At 39.9% G+C, this 14,649-nt stretch overlaps 1 long non-coding RNA gene across 1 annotated transcript; it reads right to left on the bottom strand.

Annotated features, from left to right (window-relative positions):
• Positions 1 to 11,383: 11,383 nt before the first annotated feature.
• LOC142740991 (uncharacterized) lies at positions 11,384 to 14,097 on the bottom strand. The gene is made up of 3 exons (XR_012880954.1): positions 14,017 to 14,097; positions 12,258 to 12,348; positions 11,384 to 11,457 (listed from the first exon to the last, which is right to left on the bottom strand). It is a non-coding gene; the product is annotated as an uncharacterized LOC142740991 (long non-coding RNA).
• Positions 14,098 to 14,649: the final 552 nt, after the last annotated feature.

A 14,649-nucleotide genomic window follows, 5' to 3' on the forward strand; every position in this document is an offset into this window, starting at 1 on the left:
ACTTGCTGGAACTCTAAGGTGTGTGTACAATTAAGCTGATTAAATTGCTTCAGCCGGATATAGTGCTTGTTATCGATGCTTGATTTATATTGTGGATTTTACTATTTTTATATATATATATATATATATATATATATATATATATATATATATATATATATTATATATATATATATATTTTTTTTTTTTATTCTTATTTTATTATATTTATAGTTTTTATTAATCCAAGTCGTACAGCCGTTATCCGGATATGGGCTATAGTATCCCTATGGGTTATTGCCCTGTTGGTTTACTAGATTAGCCTAGTAGATGCAGTTGGAACGTTTGCTCTGTCCACTGCATCTATGTATCAGTCTCTGGCTAGATAGCTGTGCTGTATTGAAATGTTAGCCAGTCTGTGCTCTCTGATTCAACTACTAGCTATTAGCTGCTTAGCCCTTATAAGGTCTGGTGCCTTGTTCCAGTCGGTCACAGAGATTGCCCTCGTTTCCTTGCTGTCAGTAATACCTGCCACAATTCATCAGGGGCTGCAGTTGGTAAGTATTGTTATTCATTTAAACATTATTAGCGTGCAATGCATTAATCGGCATTCAATCATGCCAGACGTCGGTTAAGTTTGCTAGCCGCAATTGGCGGCAGGACGCTCCACAATTTAAGGTGGAGAATCCACCCCCAATGTGATGTGTCAGCCTATCATGAAGCTCGGCACGTTCAGCAAATCACTCCCCTGTCCAGGGGCTCGTCCGTCTTAGCCAGTCATAGCGGTCGGACTAGGTGGACTGGACTATCCTATATAACAGCAGTCTGGCTAGTTTGGACCACGCTTGTAACAGCAATCTGGCTGTGTAGTCTAGGCCACCTCCTATAATAACAATCTGTCTGTATAGTCTGGTTCATCCACTATAAGAGTAGTCTGGCTGTGTAGTTTGGACCGCCCTTATAACAGCAGATTTGACTATGTAGTCTGGACCACCCACTATAATAGAAATCTTTCTCTGTAGTCTGTATCATCCACTATAGGAGTAATCTGGTTGTGTAGTTTGGACCACCCTTATAACAGCGGTCTGACTGTGTAGTTTGGCCCTCTACCCTATAATAATAATTGTTCTGTGTAGTCTGGATCATCCTCTTTAAAAGTAGTCTCGCTGTGTAGCCTAGACCACCTCCTTTAACAATAGTCCGACTGTGTAGTTCGGACCACCCTCTAGAATTGTAGTCTGGCTGTGTAGTCTGGTCCATCCCCAATAACTGTAGTCTAAGTGTGTTATCTAGTCCATTCCCAATAACAGCATTTGGAGCCCTATTTTAAAGCCTTCAGACACCTATGGGATTAACCCCTTCCCGACATCCGCCATATATATACGGCGCTGCCAGGAAGGTGTTCCCGCAAAGCGCAGTAAAGTTACGGCGCAGTGATGGTGCGGGCTCAGGAGCAGAGCCGGCACCATCACCGCGGGGTGACAGCTGTATTATACAGCTGGCACCCTCCTGTAACTGCCAGGACCGGAGCTATTCTCCGATCCGGCAGATTAACCCCTCAGATACTGCGCTCAATAGAGCGCAGCATCTGATAGGTTTTAACCCGACCGGTAACCCAGTGACGCAATCGCTGGATTGCTGTGGCAATCGGATTCCAGAAAATGGCATCCGAGTCTGCCTTGTACGGGAGCCGATGAGGACCCGCCTGCGGCGCGTCCTCATAGGCTCGCTGTCAGTGAATAACTGACAGCGCTAATACACTGCACTACATACGTGCATTAGAGTAGTGATCGGGGCATCAGGCCCTCAAGTCCCCTAGTGGGACAAGTAAAAAAAGTTAAAAAAAGTTAATAAAAATGTGGTAAAACAATAAAAACACACACATTTCAAATAAAAATAAAGCTAAACTGACTTTTTTCCCATAGTAAGTCTTTTATTATGGTAAAAACCGTAAAAATTAAAAAAACTATACATAATTGGTATCGCCGCGTCCGTAATGACCCAAACTCCAAAACTATTATGTAATTTATCCCGCACGGTGAACGCCGTAAAAAAAAAAACATGAAAAACCATGCCAGAATCTTTGTTTTTAGGTCACATCTCCTTCCAAAAAATGCTATAAAAAGTGATCAAAAAGTCTAATTTACTCCAAAATAGTATTAATAAAAACCACAATCCGTCCCGCAAAAAATAATCCCTGACACCGCTTTGTGCACGCAAAAATAAAAAAGTTATGAGTCTTAGAATATGCCGACACAGAAAACAAATGATTTTATAAAAAAAGTGATTTTATTGTTCAAAAGCTGCAATACATTAAAAAAACTATATAAATTTGGTATCACCGTAATTGTATCGACCCGCAGAATAAAGCTAACATGTAATTTAGGGCGCACTGTGGATGCCGAAAAAAAACACAATAAAAAACTATTCCAGAATTGCTTGTTTTTGGTAATTTCCTTTACCAAAAAATGAAATAAAAAGTGATCAAAAAGTTGTATGTGTTCTAAAATGGTACCAATAAAATCTACAGCCCGTCTCGCAAAAAACAAGCCCGCACACCGCTCAATCAACTGAAAAACAAAAAAGTTATGCCACTAGTAATGCGGTGATGAAAAAACATCTCAATGCGCAGGCCGGAGGGGAGCATTCCTTCAGTTTCAGGGCCCTAGTATTTAGGAACTAGGAAAGGGAAGGGACATAGCACATCCGCTGGAAGCGAGGGCGCCCGTATTATACCAGCGCAAAACTTTCCCAGTAATATTTTCCAAACTACGAAGGAGAAAAAGTCCCCAAAAGGTGCAGAGCGTTACAAAAGGGGAATAAGAAAGAAAACCGTTTATCAGTGTGACACCGGCCTGTGCATAACTGATCACTTAACATCGTAACACACATCTATGGATAATTGTATTATTTACCCCATTATTATACCCTCTTATTATGCCCTGATGTACTCCGCACAGATTACATATACCACCACATTATAAACTGAAATACCAGCAAAACCCCAAACAGAACTATTACCAAGCAAAATCCATGCTCAAAATGGCGGTCTTTCACTTCTTAGCCCTATAGTGTGCCCAAACAGCAATTTATGTCCACAAGTAAGGCATTACCATACCCGGGAGAACCCGCTTAACAATTTATGGGGTAACATTCTCTAGGGTTACAAGTGAAATGGCAGATCAGTGGAGAAATTGCAATTTTCTGTTTGCACCATCCACTGCGTATTCATTTCTGAAAAACACCTGTGGAGTCTAAATTCTCACTATACCCCTCGATAAATGCCTTTAGGGGTGTAGTTTCTAAAATGGGGTCACTTTTGTTTGGTTCATCAGTGGTTTTGCAAATGCAACATGGCGTCCGCAAACCATTCCAGCAAAATCTACGCTCCAAAAGATAAATACCGCTCCTTTTCTTCTGAATGCTCCCATATATGTAAACAGCCGTTTATAACCACATATGGGGTGTTACCGTACTCGGGAGAAATTACTTTACAAATGTTGAGGTGCTTTTTCTTCTCTATTCTTTGTAAAAATGAAAAACGTTGATCGAAATCTACATCTTGTTGGAAAAAAAAAAAATGTTTTCATTTTCAAGGCTTAATTCTAATTAATTCAGCAAAAAACCTTTGGGATCAAAATTTTCACTATACCCCTAGATGATTCCTCAGGGGTGCAGTTTCCCAAATGGAGTCACTTTTGGGGTGTTTCCACTGTACTAGTACTACAGGGGCTCAGCAAATGTGACATGGCGCCCAGAAACCATTCCAAAATCCAAATGGTGCTAGTTCCATTCTGAGCCCTACCGTGTGTCCAAACAGATGTTTGTGACCACACGTGGGGTATTGCTTTACAAATGTTACAGTGCTTTTTCTCCTTCAGTCCTTGTGGAAATGAAAAAAAATACCTAAACCTACATTTTCTTTGAAAAAATTTAGATTTTCATTTTTACGGCTTACTTCCAATAAGTTCTGTAAAACACCTGTGGGGTCAAACTGCTAACTGTACCCCTAGATAATTTCCTCATGGGGTGTAGTTTCCAAAATGGGGTCACTTGTTGGGGGTTTCCACTGTTTTGTCGCCTCAGGGGCTTTGCAAATGCGACATGGCCTCCGCAAACCATTCCTGCTAAATTTGAGTTCCAAAAGCCAAATGGCGCTCTTTCCCTTCTCAGCCTCGCCGTGTGTCCAAACAGTCGTTTGTTACCACATGTGGGGTACTGTTTTACTCGGGAGAAATTTCTTTACAAATTTTATGGTGCTTTTTCTCCTTCAGTCCTTGTGGAAATGAAAAAAAATTAGCTAAACCTACATTTTATTTGAAAAAAATTTAGATTTTCATTTTCACAGCCTAATTCCAAAAATTTCTGCAAGAAACCTGTGGGGTCAAAATGCTCACTATACCCCTAGATAATTTCCTCAAGGGGTATAGTTTCCAAAATAGGGTCACTTGTTGGGGGTTTCCACTGTTTTGTCACCTCAGGGGCTTTGCAAATGTGACATGGCCTCCGCAAACCATTCCTGCTAAATTTGAGCTCCAAGAGCCAAATGGCGCTCTTTCCCTTCTAAGCCCTGCCGTGTGTCCAAACAACAATTTATTACCACATGTGGGGTATTTTTTTACTCGGGAGAAATTGCTCTACAAATGTTGTGGTGCTTTTTCTGCTTTAGTTCTTTTGGAAATTAAAAAAAATCAGCTAAACCTACATTTTATTTGAAAAAATTTAGATTTTCATTTTCAAGGCCTAGTTCCAAAAATTTTTGCAAAAAAACTGGCGGGTCAAAATGCTTGCTACACCCCTAAATAAATTCCTCGAGGGGTGTAGTTTCCCAAATGGGGTAACTTTTGGGGGGTTTCCACTGTTTTAGTTCCACAAGACCTTTTCAAAGCTGACATGGTGCCTAAAATATATTCTAATAAAAAGGAGGCCCAAAATCGACCAGGTGCTCCTTTGCTTCTGAGGCCGGTGCTTCAGTCCAGTAGCACACTAGGGCCATATGTGGGATATTTCCTAAAACTGCAGAACCTGGGCAATAAATATTGAGTTGCATTTCTTGGGTAAAACCTTCTGTGGTACAAAAAAAATGGATTCAAAATGAATTTCTGAAAAAAAATAATGAACTTTGTAAATTTCACCTCTACTTTGCCTTAATTCCTGCGCAATGTCTAAAGGGTTACGAAACTTTCTAAATGCTGTTTTGAATACTTTGAGTGGTGAAGTTTTTAAAATGGGGTGACTTATTGGGGGTTTCTAATATCTAAGGACCTCAAAGCCACTTCACAACTGAACTGGCCCCTGTAAAAATAGCATTTTGAAATTTTCTTGAAAATGTGAGAAATTGCTGCTAAAGTTCTAAGCCTTGTAACGTCCTAGAAAAATAAAATGATGTTCAAAAAACGATGCCAATCTAAAGTAGACATATGGGGGATGTTAGTTAGCATCATTTTTGTGTGGTATAACTGCCTGTCTTACAAGCAGATACATTTAAATTGAGAAAAATGCTAATTTTTGCAATTTTTCGCAAAATTTTTGAGTTTTTTACAATTAAATACTGAATGTATCGGGCAAATTTTGCCAGTAACATAAAGTTCAATGTGTCACGAGAAAAAAATCTCAGAATCGCTTGGATAGGTAAAAGCATTCTGGAGTTATTATCACATAAAGTGAAACATGTCAGATTTGAAAAATGAGGCTCTATCAGGAAGGTCAAAAGTGGCCAAAGAGGGAAGGGGTTAAATAGAAGGCTGTCTGCGAACCAGGATTTATCCTGTTATCTAATCTTACTAATGCTCTTGTGGCTTAATCATCGCAGACGTGATTCGGACAGTAGCCGTTCAATCAATACCAACCATCTTTTCGATGTTCCCAATCAATAGAAAAAGAGTTGAAAGGATTCTATGTAGGTACAAAAGTTTAGACACTACCATAGATGGTACTCTATGTAAGATATAAAAGCTTTATATCTCTCTGATATTAAGATTCAATAAAGCATACAAACTCATGTTTGCTATTTAAGCCCACAGTTCTTTTCCCAAATGACTGATGTGTAAAGCTTAACTGAGTTACGAGATACAAGTACTTTAACCTTTATGTGCAGTACAGAGAGCCGGCTTCCCCTTTAGTTTAAGTACCTAAAGAAAAATTTGGAGCTGATGTGTAATTTAAGGCAGCCGTTAGCTGCAGGGATGTTATTGTCTAGGGAAGGGCCACGAACTTAGCATAGCTGTGTTAAAATTTATGAGCCACTTAGGCTACTGAGCCTTATTGTTCTGTCCATTAATCAATGCACTTCAGCAGTATTAGGGCGGGTTCACACATGGCGGAATTGCACTTAAATTCCGCTGCGGACACTCCGCAGCGTTAATCCGCAGCGGAGCCGTTTCTACATTGACTTTCACTTTAATTTAGCAGTGTTCGTTTACACGATGCGTACAATTCCGCTGCGGAGCATAGGCTGCGGAGCGGAATTTGGTGTCCGCAGCATGCTCTGTCTGTTGCGGAGCAGTGGCGGACTCATGGCGGAATTTCTCCATTGACTTCAATGGAGATTCAAAGTTCCGCAATGAAGTCCGCAGCTGTCATGCACATGTCATGTGTGCTGCGGATGCGTCTTGCTTTTTTTACTTGACATTTCTTCATTCTGGCTGGACCTATGTATTTCTAGGTCTACAGCCAGACTGAGGAAGTCAATGGGGCTCCCGTAATGACGGGAGCGTTGCTAGGAGACGTCAGTAAATAGTCACTGTCCAGGGTGCTGAAAGAGTTACGCGATCGGCAGTAACTGTTTCTGCACCCGGGACAGTGACTACCGATCTCAATATACATGTATCTGTAAAAAAACATATAAGTTCATACTTACCGAGAACTCCCTGTTTCTGTCTCCAGTCCGGCCTCCCAGGATGACGTTTCAGTGTAAGTGACGGCTGCAGCCAATCACAGGCCAAGCACAGGCTGCAGCGGTCACATGGACTGGCGCGTCATCCAGGGAGGTCGGGCTGGATGCCGAAAGAGGGACGCGTCACCAAGACAACGGCCGGTAAGTATGAAAATCGTTTACTTTCACTAGGGAAAGTGCTGTCCCTTCTCTCTATCCTGCACTGATAGGGAGAAGGGAAGCACTTTTCCCGCAGTCTGCAGCAGCTAGTCCGCATCAATGTACTGCACATTTTGTGCAGATCCGCTGCAGAATCTGCAACGCAGATTCTGTGCGGCATCGATGCGGACAGTTGCGGAGGAATTCCGCCATGTGTGGTCATGCCCTTATAGAGAAAACTGGGCTGTATGCTGTCCACACTGATGAAAATAAAAATGGCTAGGACTGCATAAAATAAGCCTTATTTAGTTCTTCCACAAATATATTGAATGCCTTTATAAGCAGAAGCAGAATATATTTAAAGTAGATATGAAAAATAGCCATCTGATTATTTGCTTATTTACATATTGTATAATGACCAGAGACAGCTAAGTGGGTTAAAAGATGCATGAATATTAAAAAGACATAGCTTACTGAACCATTCTGAACATCAACCATTGTTTCACATTTTCTGGTAAATTTTTACATTTATTTAAATGATCAGTCCCAAGTAAATCAGATCAGGTAGTAATATTTATCTTATTTTCTCTGGCATTTATAGTAAAATTTTTATTCTCAATGTGAATTTTTCAAAATATTAAAAAATAAACATCCAGATTATTGGGTTTGAGAAAAGATGTATCCTCGTCGTGGATCAGTGTAAGAATCATTTGTATTTCCGGAATGTAATTGAGGGAAAGTTTAAAATCTGTTTCTTATTGCCAAAAATACTCTACCAATCAAGTGTCTTTCAGGATTGGTCTATATTTTTAATAGAGCTTTTTTTTTATTTTTACAAAGCATGGTCAAAAGAGTTCAGTCCGGTAACAAATGGCTAAAATTATCAAGGATGATTACAAGAAAAACATGGTAACACATTGGTGGGTTTAAACCAAAATAATTATCTGTCATTTACTATACTACTATAATAATATTGTATAGTATGTGTTTCTTTGTTTGTATGATTAACCAATTACTTTTAATAACCCAAACTTTTTTCACGCTGCTATCTGACTTTGCAAAAATAGTTAGGACATTATTATCATATACACTAAACCTAGAAATTAAGAATAGAAGTATATAGGAGATAAAGGTCTCATGCACATGACCCTATTACGGTTCCGTTTTGTACGAGCCATAATAAAGCTGCCATAGTGGTGCATGGGCCTCTACTGTACCTCCGTATGCCTCCAATTTCATATGTACATATTTGACAGAAAATAAATGGTGGTATGTTCAGTAGCAAGCCAAATGTAAGGAGGTATTATCCGCTACAGCCCCTGACATAGCATGTTTACAAGCACAGAGGCTTTAGGGCATGCTCAGACATGGCAGAATTGCCGTTGAATTCCACTGCTGAGCGTCTGCGGTGGAAATCCACAGCTGCCGTTTTTTACATTTGTTTCTATACCTTTTTAGGAAACTTAGTTCAGACATTGCGGAAAATGACAGTGTGGATTTTAGGCTGCGGTGCAGAATTTTCCCTCCGCAGCATGCTCATTCTGTTGCGGAGAAGTAGCGGAATTTCACTGCGGATTTCAGCCTTTGCAACCCAAAGGCAGAAATCTGCGGCAAGTTTACTGTGGTACCCACAACGTCTGAATTACCTGTCAAATATGCAAATGTTGCTGCAGATTAGTTGCATAATTGCCGACAATTTACAGCAACATTTGCAGCGGAAAAATTCTGCCACGTCTAAACATACCCTTACTGCTCCGTACTAAGGGCATGTTCACACGTGGCGGAATTTCACTGAAATTCCGCTGCGGACACTCCGCAGCGTTAATCCGCAGCGGTGCCGTTTGTCCATTGACTTACACTTTAATTTAGCAGTGTTCGTTTAGACTAGGCGTAAAATTCCGCTGCGGAGCATAGGCTGCGGAGCGGAATTTGGTGTCCGCAGCATGCTCTGTCTGTTGCGGAGCAGTGGCGGACTGGTTGCGGACTCATGGCGGAATTTCTCCATTGACTTCAATGGAGAGTCAAAATTCCGCAATGAAGTCCGCAGATCTTATGTGTGCTGCGGAGCGTATTGTTTTTACTACCATGACATTTCTTCATTCTGGCTGGACCTATGTATTTCTAGGTCTACAGCCAGACTGAGGAAGTCAATGGGGCTCCCGTAATGACGGGAGCGTTGCTAGGAGACGTCTGTAAATAGTCACTGTCCAGGGTGCTGAAAGAGTTACGCGATCGGCAGTAACTGTTTCTGCACCCGGGACAGTGACTACCGATCTCAATATACATGTATCTGTAAAAAAAAATATAAGTTCATACTTACCGAGAACTCCCTGCGTCTGTCTCCAGTCCGGCCTCCCAGGATGACGTTTCAGTCTAAGTGACGGCTGCAGCCAATCACAGGCCAAGCACAGGCTGCAGCGGTCACATGGACTGGAGCGTCATCCAGGGAGGTCGGGCTGGATGCCGAAAGAGGGACGCGTCACCAAGACAACGGGCGGTAAGTATGAATTTCTTTGACTTTCACTAGGGAAAGTGCTGTCCCTTCTCTCTATCCTGCACTGAATAGGGAGACGGGAAGCACTTTTCCTGCAGTCCGCAGCGGCCAGTCCGCATCAATTTTCTGCACATTTTGTGCAGATCCGCAGCAGAATCTGCAACGCAGATTCTGTGCGGCATTGATGCGGACAGTTGCGGAGGAAATCCGCCACGTGTGGTCATGCCCTTAGGCACCAGAAAGCTCTGTGCACTGCCATACAGGCTCTTCACACAGGGCTTTTTTTGCATGCATGCGCTTAATCTTGGCCACACTGCAGGTTTCTCTTGCACAAAACACGTTTCAATTTCCTGAATCCTTTAATTTTTGTCTAGTAGGTGGCTGAGTGGTGGGACTTCACCAAGGCCCCATGCACACGACCGTGCCTGTAATTACAGTCTGTGATTACAGGCAAGGTCGCGGATGGCTGCGGATAGTCATCCGCATCTACGGACCGTGCTCCCAGTATAAAGTATGGGAGAACGGTCCTTAAAATAAAAAAATTGGATGTCATGTTCTGTTTTTTTACGGAAGGTTTCTGCAGCACGGACACTTTTCGTAAATATATGGGAAGGTGTCCGTCGGCCATAGAAATTAATGGGTCTGTAATTACGGACTGTAATTACAGTCCATAATTACAGACAAAATCTACGGTTGTGTGCATGGGGCCTAAGGAGCCATAAATCAACTCCCTCCTCCGCAGCTAATTTTCATATTTTTAGTTTAGTTCTTTCCTCACCACCTTCCAAAAATTCATAAGTTAATTTTTTCGTCGACATATAAAGGCTTTTGTTGTGGGATGAGTTGTAGTTTTTCATGGCACTATATAATGTACCATATAATGTAGTGGGAAACTGAAAAATAATACTTTGTGGGGTGAAATGGCCAAAAAACTGTGATTCTGACATTGCTTTTTGGGTTTTGTTTTTTACGGCGTTCATTGTGCAGTAAAAATAAAACGTTAACTTTATTCTACAGATTGATACAATTACGGCGGCGATACCAAATTTATATAGTTTTTTTATGTTTTACTACTTTTCCAAAGAAAAATCTATTTGTTAATTATTTTTTTTTGTTTTGTCACCATATTCTGAGAGCTATAACTTTTTTATTATTCCGTCGATTGAGCAGTATGAGGGCTTATTTTTTGCAGAACGAGCAGTACATGCGACTTTTTAAATGCTTTTTATTCCATGTTTTGGGGAGCAAAAATGCCCAAGAAAAAAGCAATTCTGGCGTTATTTTTGTTGTTGTTTTTTCTACAGCATTCACCGTGCGGGTTAAATAACGTTATATTATACGATTTTGGATTTTTACGGAAGCGTTAATACCAGTTATGTTTATCTTAATATTTTTAACACCACTCTGGAAAAAATTTGATTATTTTTTTTTTACTTTTATTATTTATTTTTGTACATTAAAAAAAACTTTATTCAACTGTTTTTAAATGTTTTTTATAAGTTCTCCTAGGGGACTTGAACCACTTGAATCACTTGCAATATACACTGCAATACTAACGTATTGCAGTATATCGGGACTCTTACAGCCTCCTATGAAGCCCTGCCGAAGATGTCAGATCTGGGGACCCCAAGGCTGCCATGCCCCCTCTTTCTAACTGCTTAGATGCCAAGGTCGCCATTGACCATGACACCTAAGGGGTTAAACGGGCAGAACCAAAGTAATCTTTTATTCTGCCCGTTTCGGTGAGGTGTCGGCTGTAACATACAGCCTACTAGACCGACTCAGTATGGAGCGGGCTCAGCCCGTAAGTCCGATCCATATAACTCCTTAACACCTGTCACGTAGAGTTAAGTGTTAATGCGTTAAGGGGTTAACTTACTGGTCTCCTATTACAAACAGGGCAGAGGTTCCTTCTGCAGTCAGTTGCCTTATAGCCAGACAAAGTTTTTTCCTGAAAAAAGAGAAGGTGGATATAATTGACTTCAAGGGACACTTATAGTATAATTCTTCATATATTCCTCACAGATTTTATAGCAATTTAGACAGAAAGGGGTCAAAGGAAATGAGTGTTAAGGGAGAACATTTTGTCATGTATTCAGTGTTTTCATTGGATTTTTTATGGTTTATAAATACTGTCAAAGATAAACATAAGGCTACAGTCACGCAGGGCGGACACGCTGGGTAAAGATACACAGTGTATCTGCCCTTGCAGCTGGAGTGAATTCCAAATTGGGGTGTAGTTTTTCGGCCAGAGGCCAGAATGCCTGCTGATGAAAACTGCACATTAACGAAAAAAAAAACACATACTTACTGCAGACGGGCCTCCTGGGGTGAAGTTTTATCCCAATGTGACTGATTCAGCCTGTCATTGGCTGAAGCCGTCACATGGGATGAAACTTCATTGCAGGAGGCCGGCCTGTAAAAAAAATCACAGAATTCTGGGTAAGTATAAGACTTTTTTTTCTGAGTTTTGCAGTGCAATCATAGCTTTTTCGGTGCAAAAAATACGCAAAATCTGCTATTTGTTGTGGGTTTTACCTCCCCATCGATTCAAAGGGGAAAACCCGCAACACAGAAGCAGCGATTACGCAAATATAATCGACATGCTGTGGATTAAAAACGCAACGCCGCGCTGACCATTTACGCGTGTGGATGAGATTTGTTCAAATCTCATCCACTTTGCTGCTACTGTATTATGCTGTGAATTTTCCACAACTAAATTTGAATTATTTACACTACGTGTGAACTTACCCTTATTCTCCAGATTGGGTTGCCCAGCATTTGCCTATTTAACAGAATGTTACTGCCATATTGAGTACGTTTTTCAACCATCTGTCCATTTCTGCAGAAAGAAGTAAAACAAACTATGCATGATTCAGAGAATTAAAGATAAAAGCTTTTGTCACATTTAACTGGCTTGAAAAGCATTGACAAATAAATCCTCTAGCAACTGGAGCCCTAGCTGCGTAACCTGAATGGCAAGGATTTGCAACTATGGTTCAGATCTTTCCACGAAACAAAGCCTTTTCCAGGCCTGCATGTGTCCAGTCTGAATAATTCATACATTCACATGTGACGGGGAATGTGCAGCGTTGAAGAAGCGCGGACAGTTCCGTTCACGGATCACTGCTCAATCCTGTAGCCTGTGTTCACTGTAGAAGATGTTATGTTACCAGCTTGCTACAAGGCTTTTTTAAGCATTACATCTTTTTATTGTTTAAGCCACCAAGTAGTAGCTGCAGGGAAGATAGTGTTTTGTATTTATATAACATAAAAAATGCTACCCCACTAGGCAAGTACACAGAGACAAAAAAAAATACTTATTCATAATGCTAATAGAATGTGGAAAATGTCTATGATTGTTAAAAGAATCCGGGAATCATTTCTCTCTCAACTACTGCTAGTCTCTCCAAAATGTTCAACATTTCCAAATAAATGTAAAATAAAGCAGCTTTTTGGATGATTCCAGAATCAAATTCACACCTCCTTTTATCAAATTGTCTTCTTCCCATGACAGCGACGCTTTTCATTTAAATCCTATTATTGGTGCTTATCTTTTTATGTAGTCTGCTCAGCAATTGTTTTTCATACATCCCTTCAGATATTTTACTAAGTAAATAATAATTGAATGGTTTCTTACATGTGTTATTTTAATTTTCCTCTTGGTTAAATCCGAATTCTAACTCTACAGATATTCAAAGTATTTTACCTAATGTTGCCATTATTTATTGTAATAAATACATGTATTTATTGGTTTATAGATTGTTCTCTTAATTTATTTTGTGGGAGCAATTGATGAACCTTCAGGATAGTAAACCTGATGCATTTATTATAAGTCAAGTTTTTCCATCAGGAGCAGTTGGGGTTTATTACAAAATAGATCATAACAGATCCATCATAGCTATCATGGCTCCTGTAAAAATTTGAAAACAGCGTAATTTAAGATGCAAAAAGAATGTCTTGTTTTTTTTTCCATTACCCTACAAAAAAGTGAATACAAATTAATCAATAAATTGTATGCACCCAAAATGGTTCCATTAAAAAACACAACTCGTCTTCCAAAAAAACAAGTCCTCACATGTCTTTGGAAAAACAAAAAAAAGTTATAGATTTTGAAATGTGACAATCAAAAAACATAATAAAATCGCTCTGTCACTAAGGCCCAAAATAGGCTGGTCACTAAAGTGTTAAAAAATTTGTTTCAGCATGTATAACAGGGATATGTTAAATGGGAACATTTAGTTAAAATATCAGATCATAATACACATAATATTTGGTGCATAATAAATTAACTGATGCCACATTTAACCCTTTAGCAGAAACCTTGTACAATGTCTTCAGGGTCCGACCTGACGTTAACCGGCAGACAATTTTGATGAGTCTCACACGTTTTATAAATGGAACATATCTATGACAACACACCCACTAAGACAAATCTATTGGCCACAAGATAAAGAATGATGTTAAGACTCTATGTAAATATGATGCATGGGCATGTGCCATTTTTTACTTCACATCTGCCCAATCTGCTTTTTCAGGCAGGCTACAGTGTATGGCATCATTTATGGCACCCCACTTTATTAACACTGGACATGCTCTGCAAAGAAATAAGGTAAATGCTTAATGTAATTACACCAGTTTTCCTTAATATTTGCAGTTGAAAACATATATATGACCATGGGTCAAGGTATAGGGTTCTAGTCACACTGTGCAACTGATTTCTTAAAGTTCGCTAGCACGCCCAGTGTTGGGGGTATTGTGCACACTACACTCATATAGTACACTGGAATACCAAGGAGTGGGGTGCCAGTATTAGTACATGTGTCTGAATATGAATATACAGTACTGTAGGAAAGCACCAACACAGTAGACATCCATACTTCCACTATTACATTTGTTGTGCTCTCTTATTATTTCCATTCACTTGAGTAGAATAATTATTGATAATGTCCTATGCATTTTTTTACTATAAAGATTCTGTTTCAATACAGTTTATTATAAGCCATCTTGTTGGTACAATAGAAAGGCTGTTCCCAATGATCAACAACAGTTGTATAACAGAATTATAATCTTATGTGTATGATCTCTTTTCTGTCAAGTGCCTTCAGCTGCAGACGCATCTGTGCAAACACTCAACCTACAA

Source organism: Rhinoderma darwinii, chromosome 2 (assembly GCF_050947455.1).
Source record: "Rhinoderma darwinii isolate aRhiDar2 chromosome 2, aRhiDar2.hap1, whole genome shotgun sequence".
Lineage (NCBI taxonomy): Eukaryota > Metazoa > Chordata > Amphibia > Anura > Rhinodermatidae > Rhinoderma > Rhinoderma darwinii.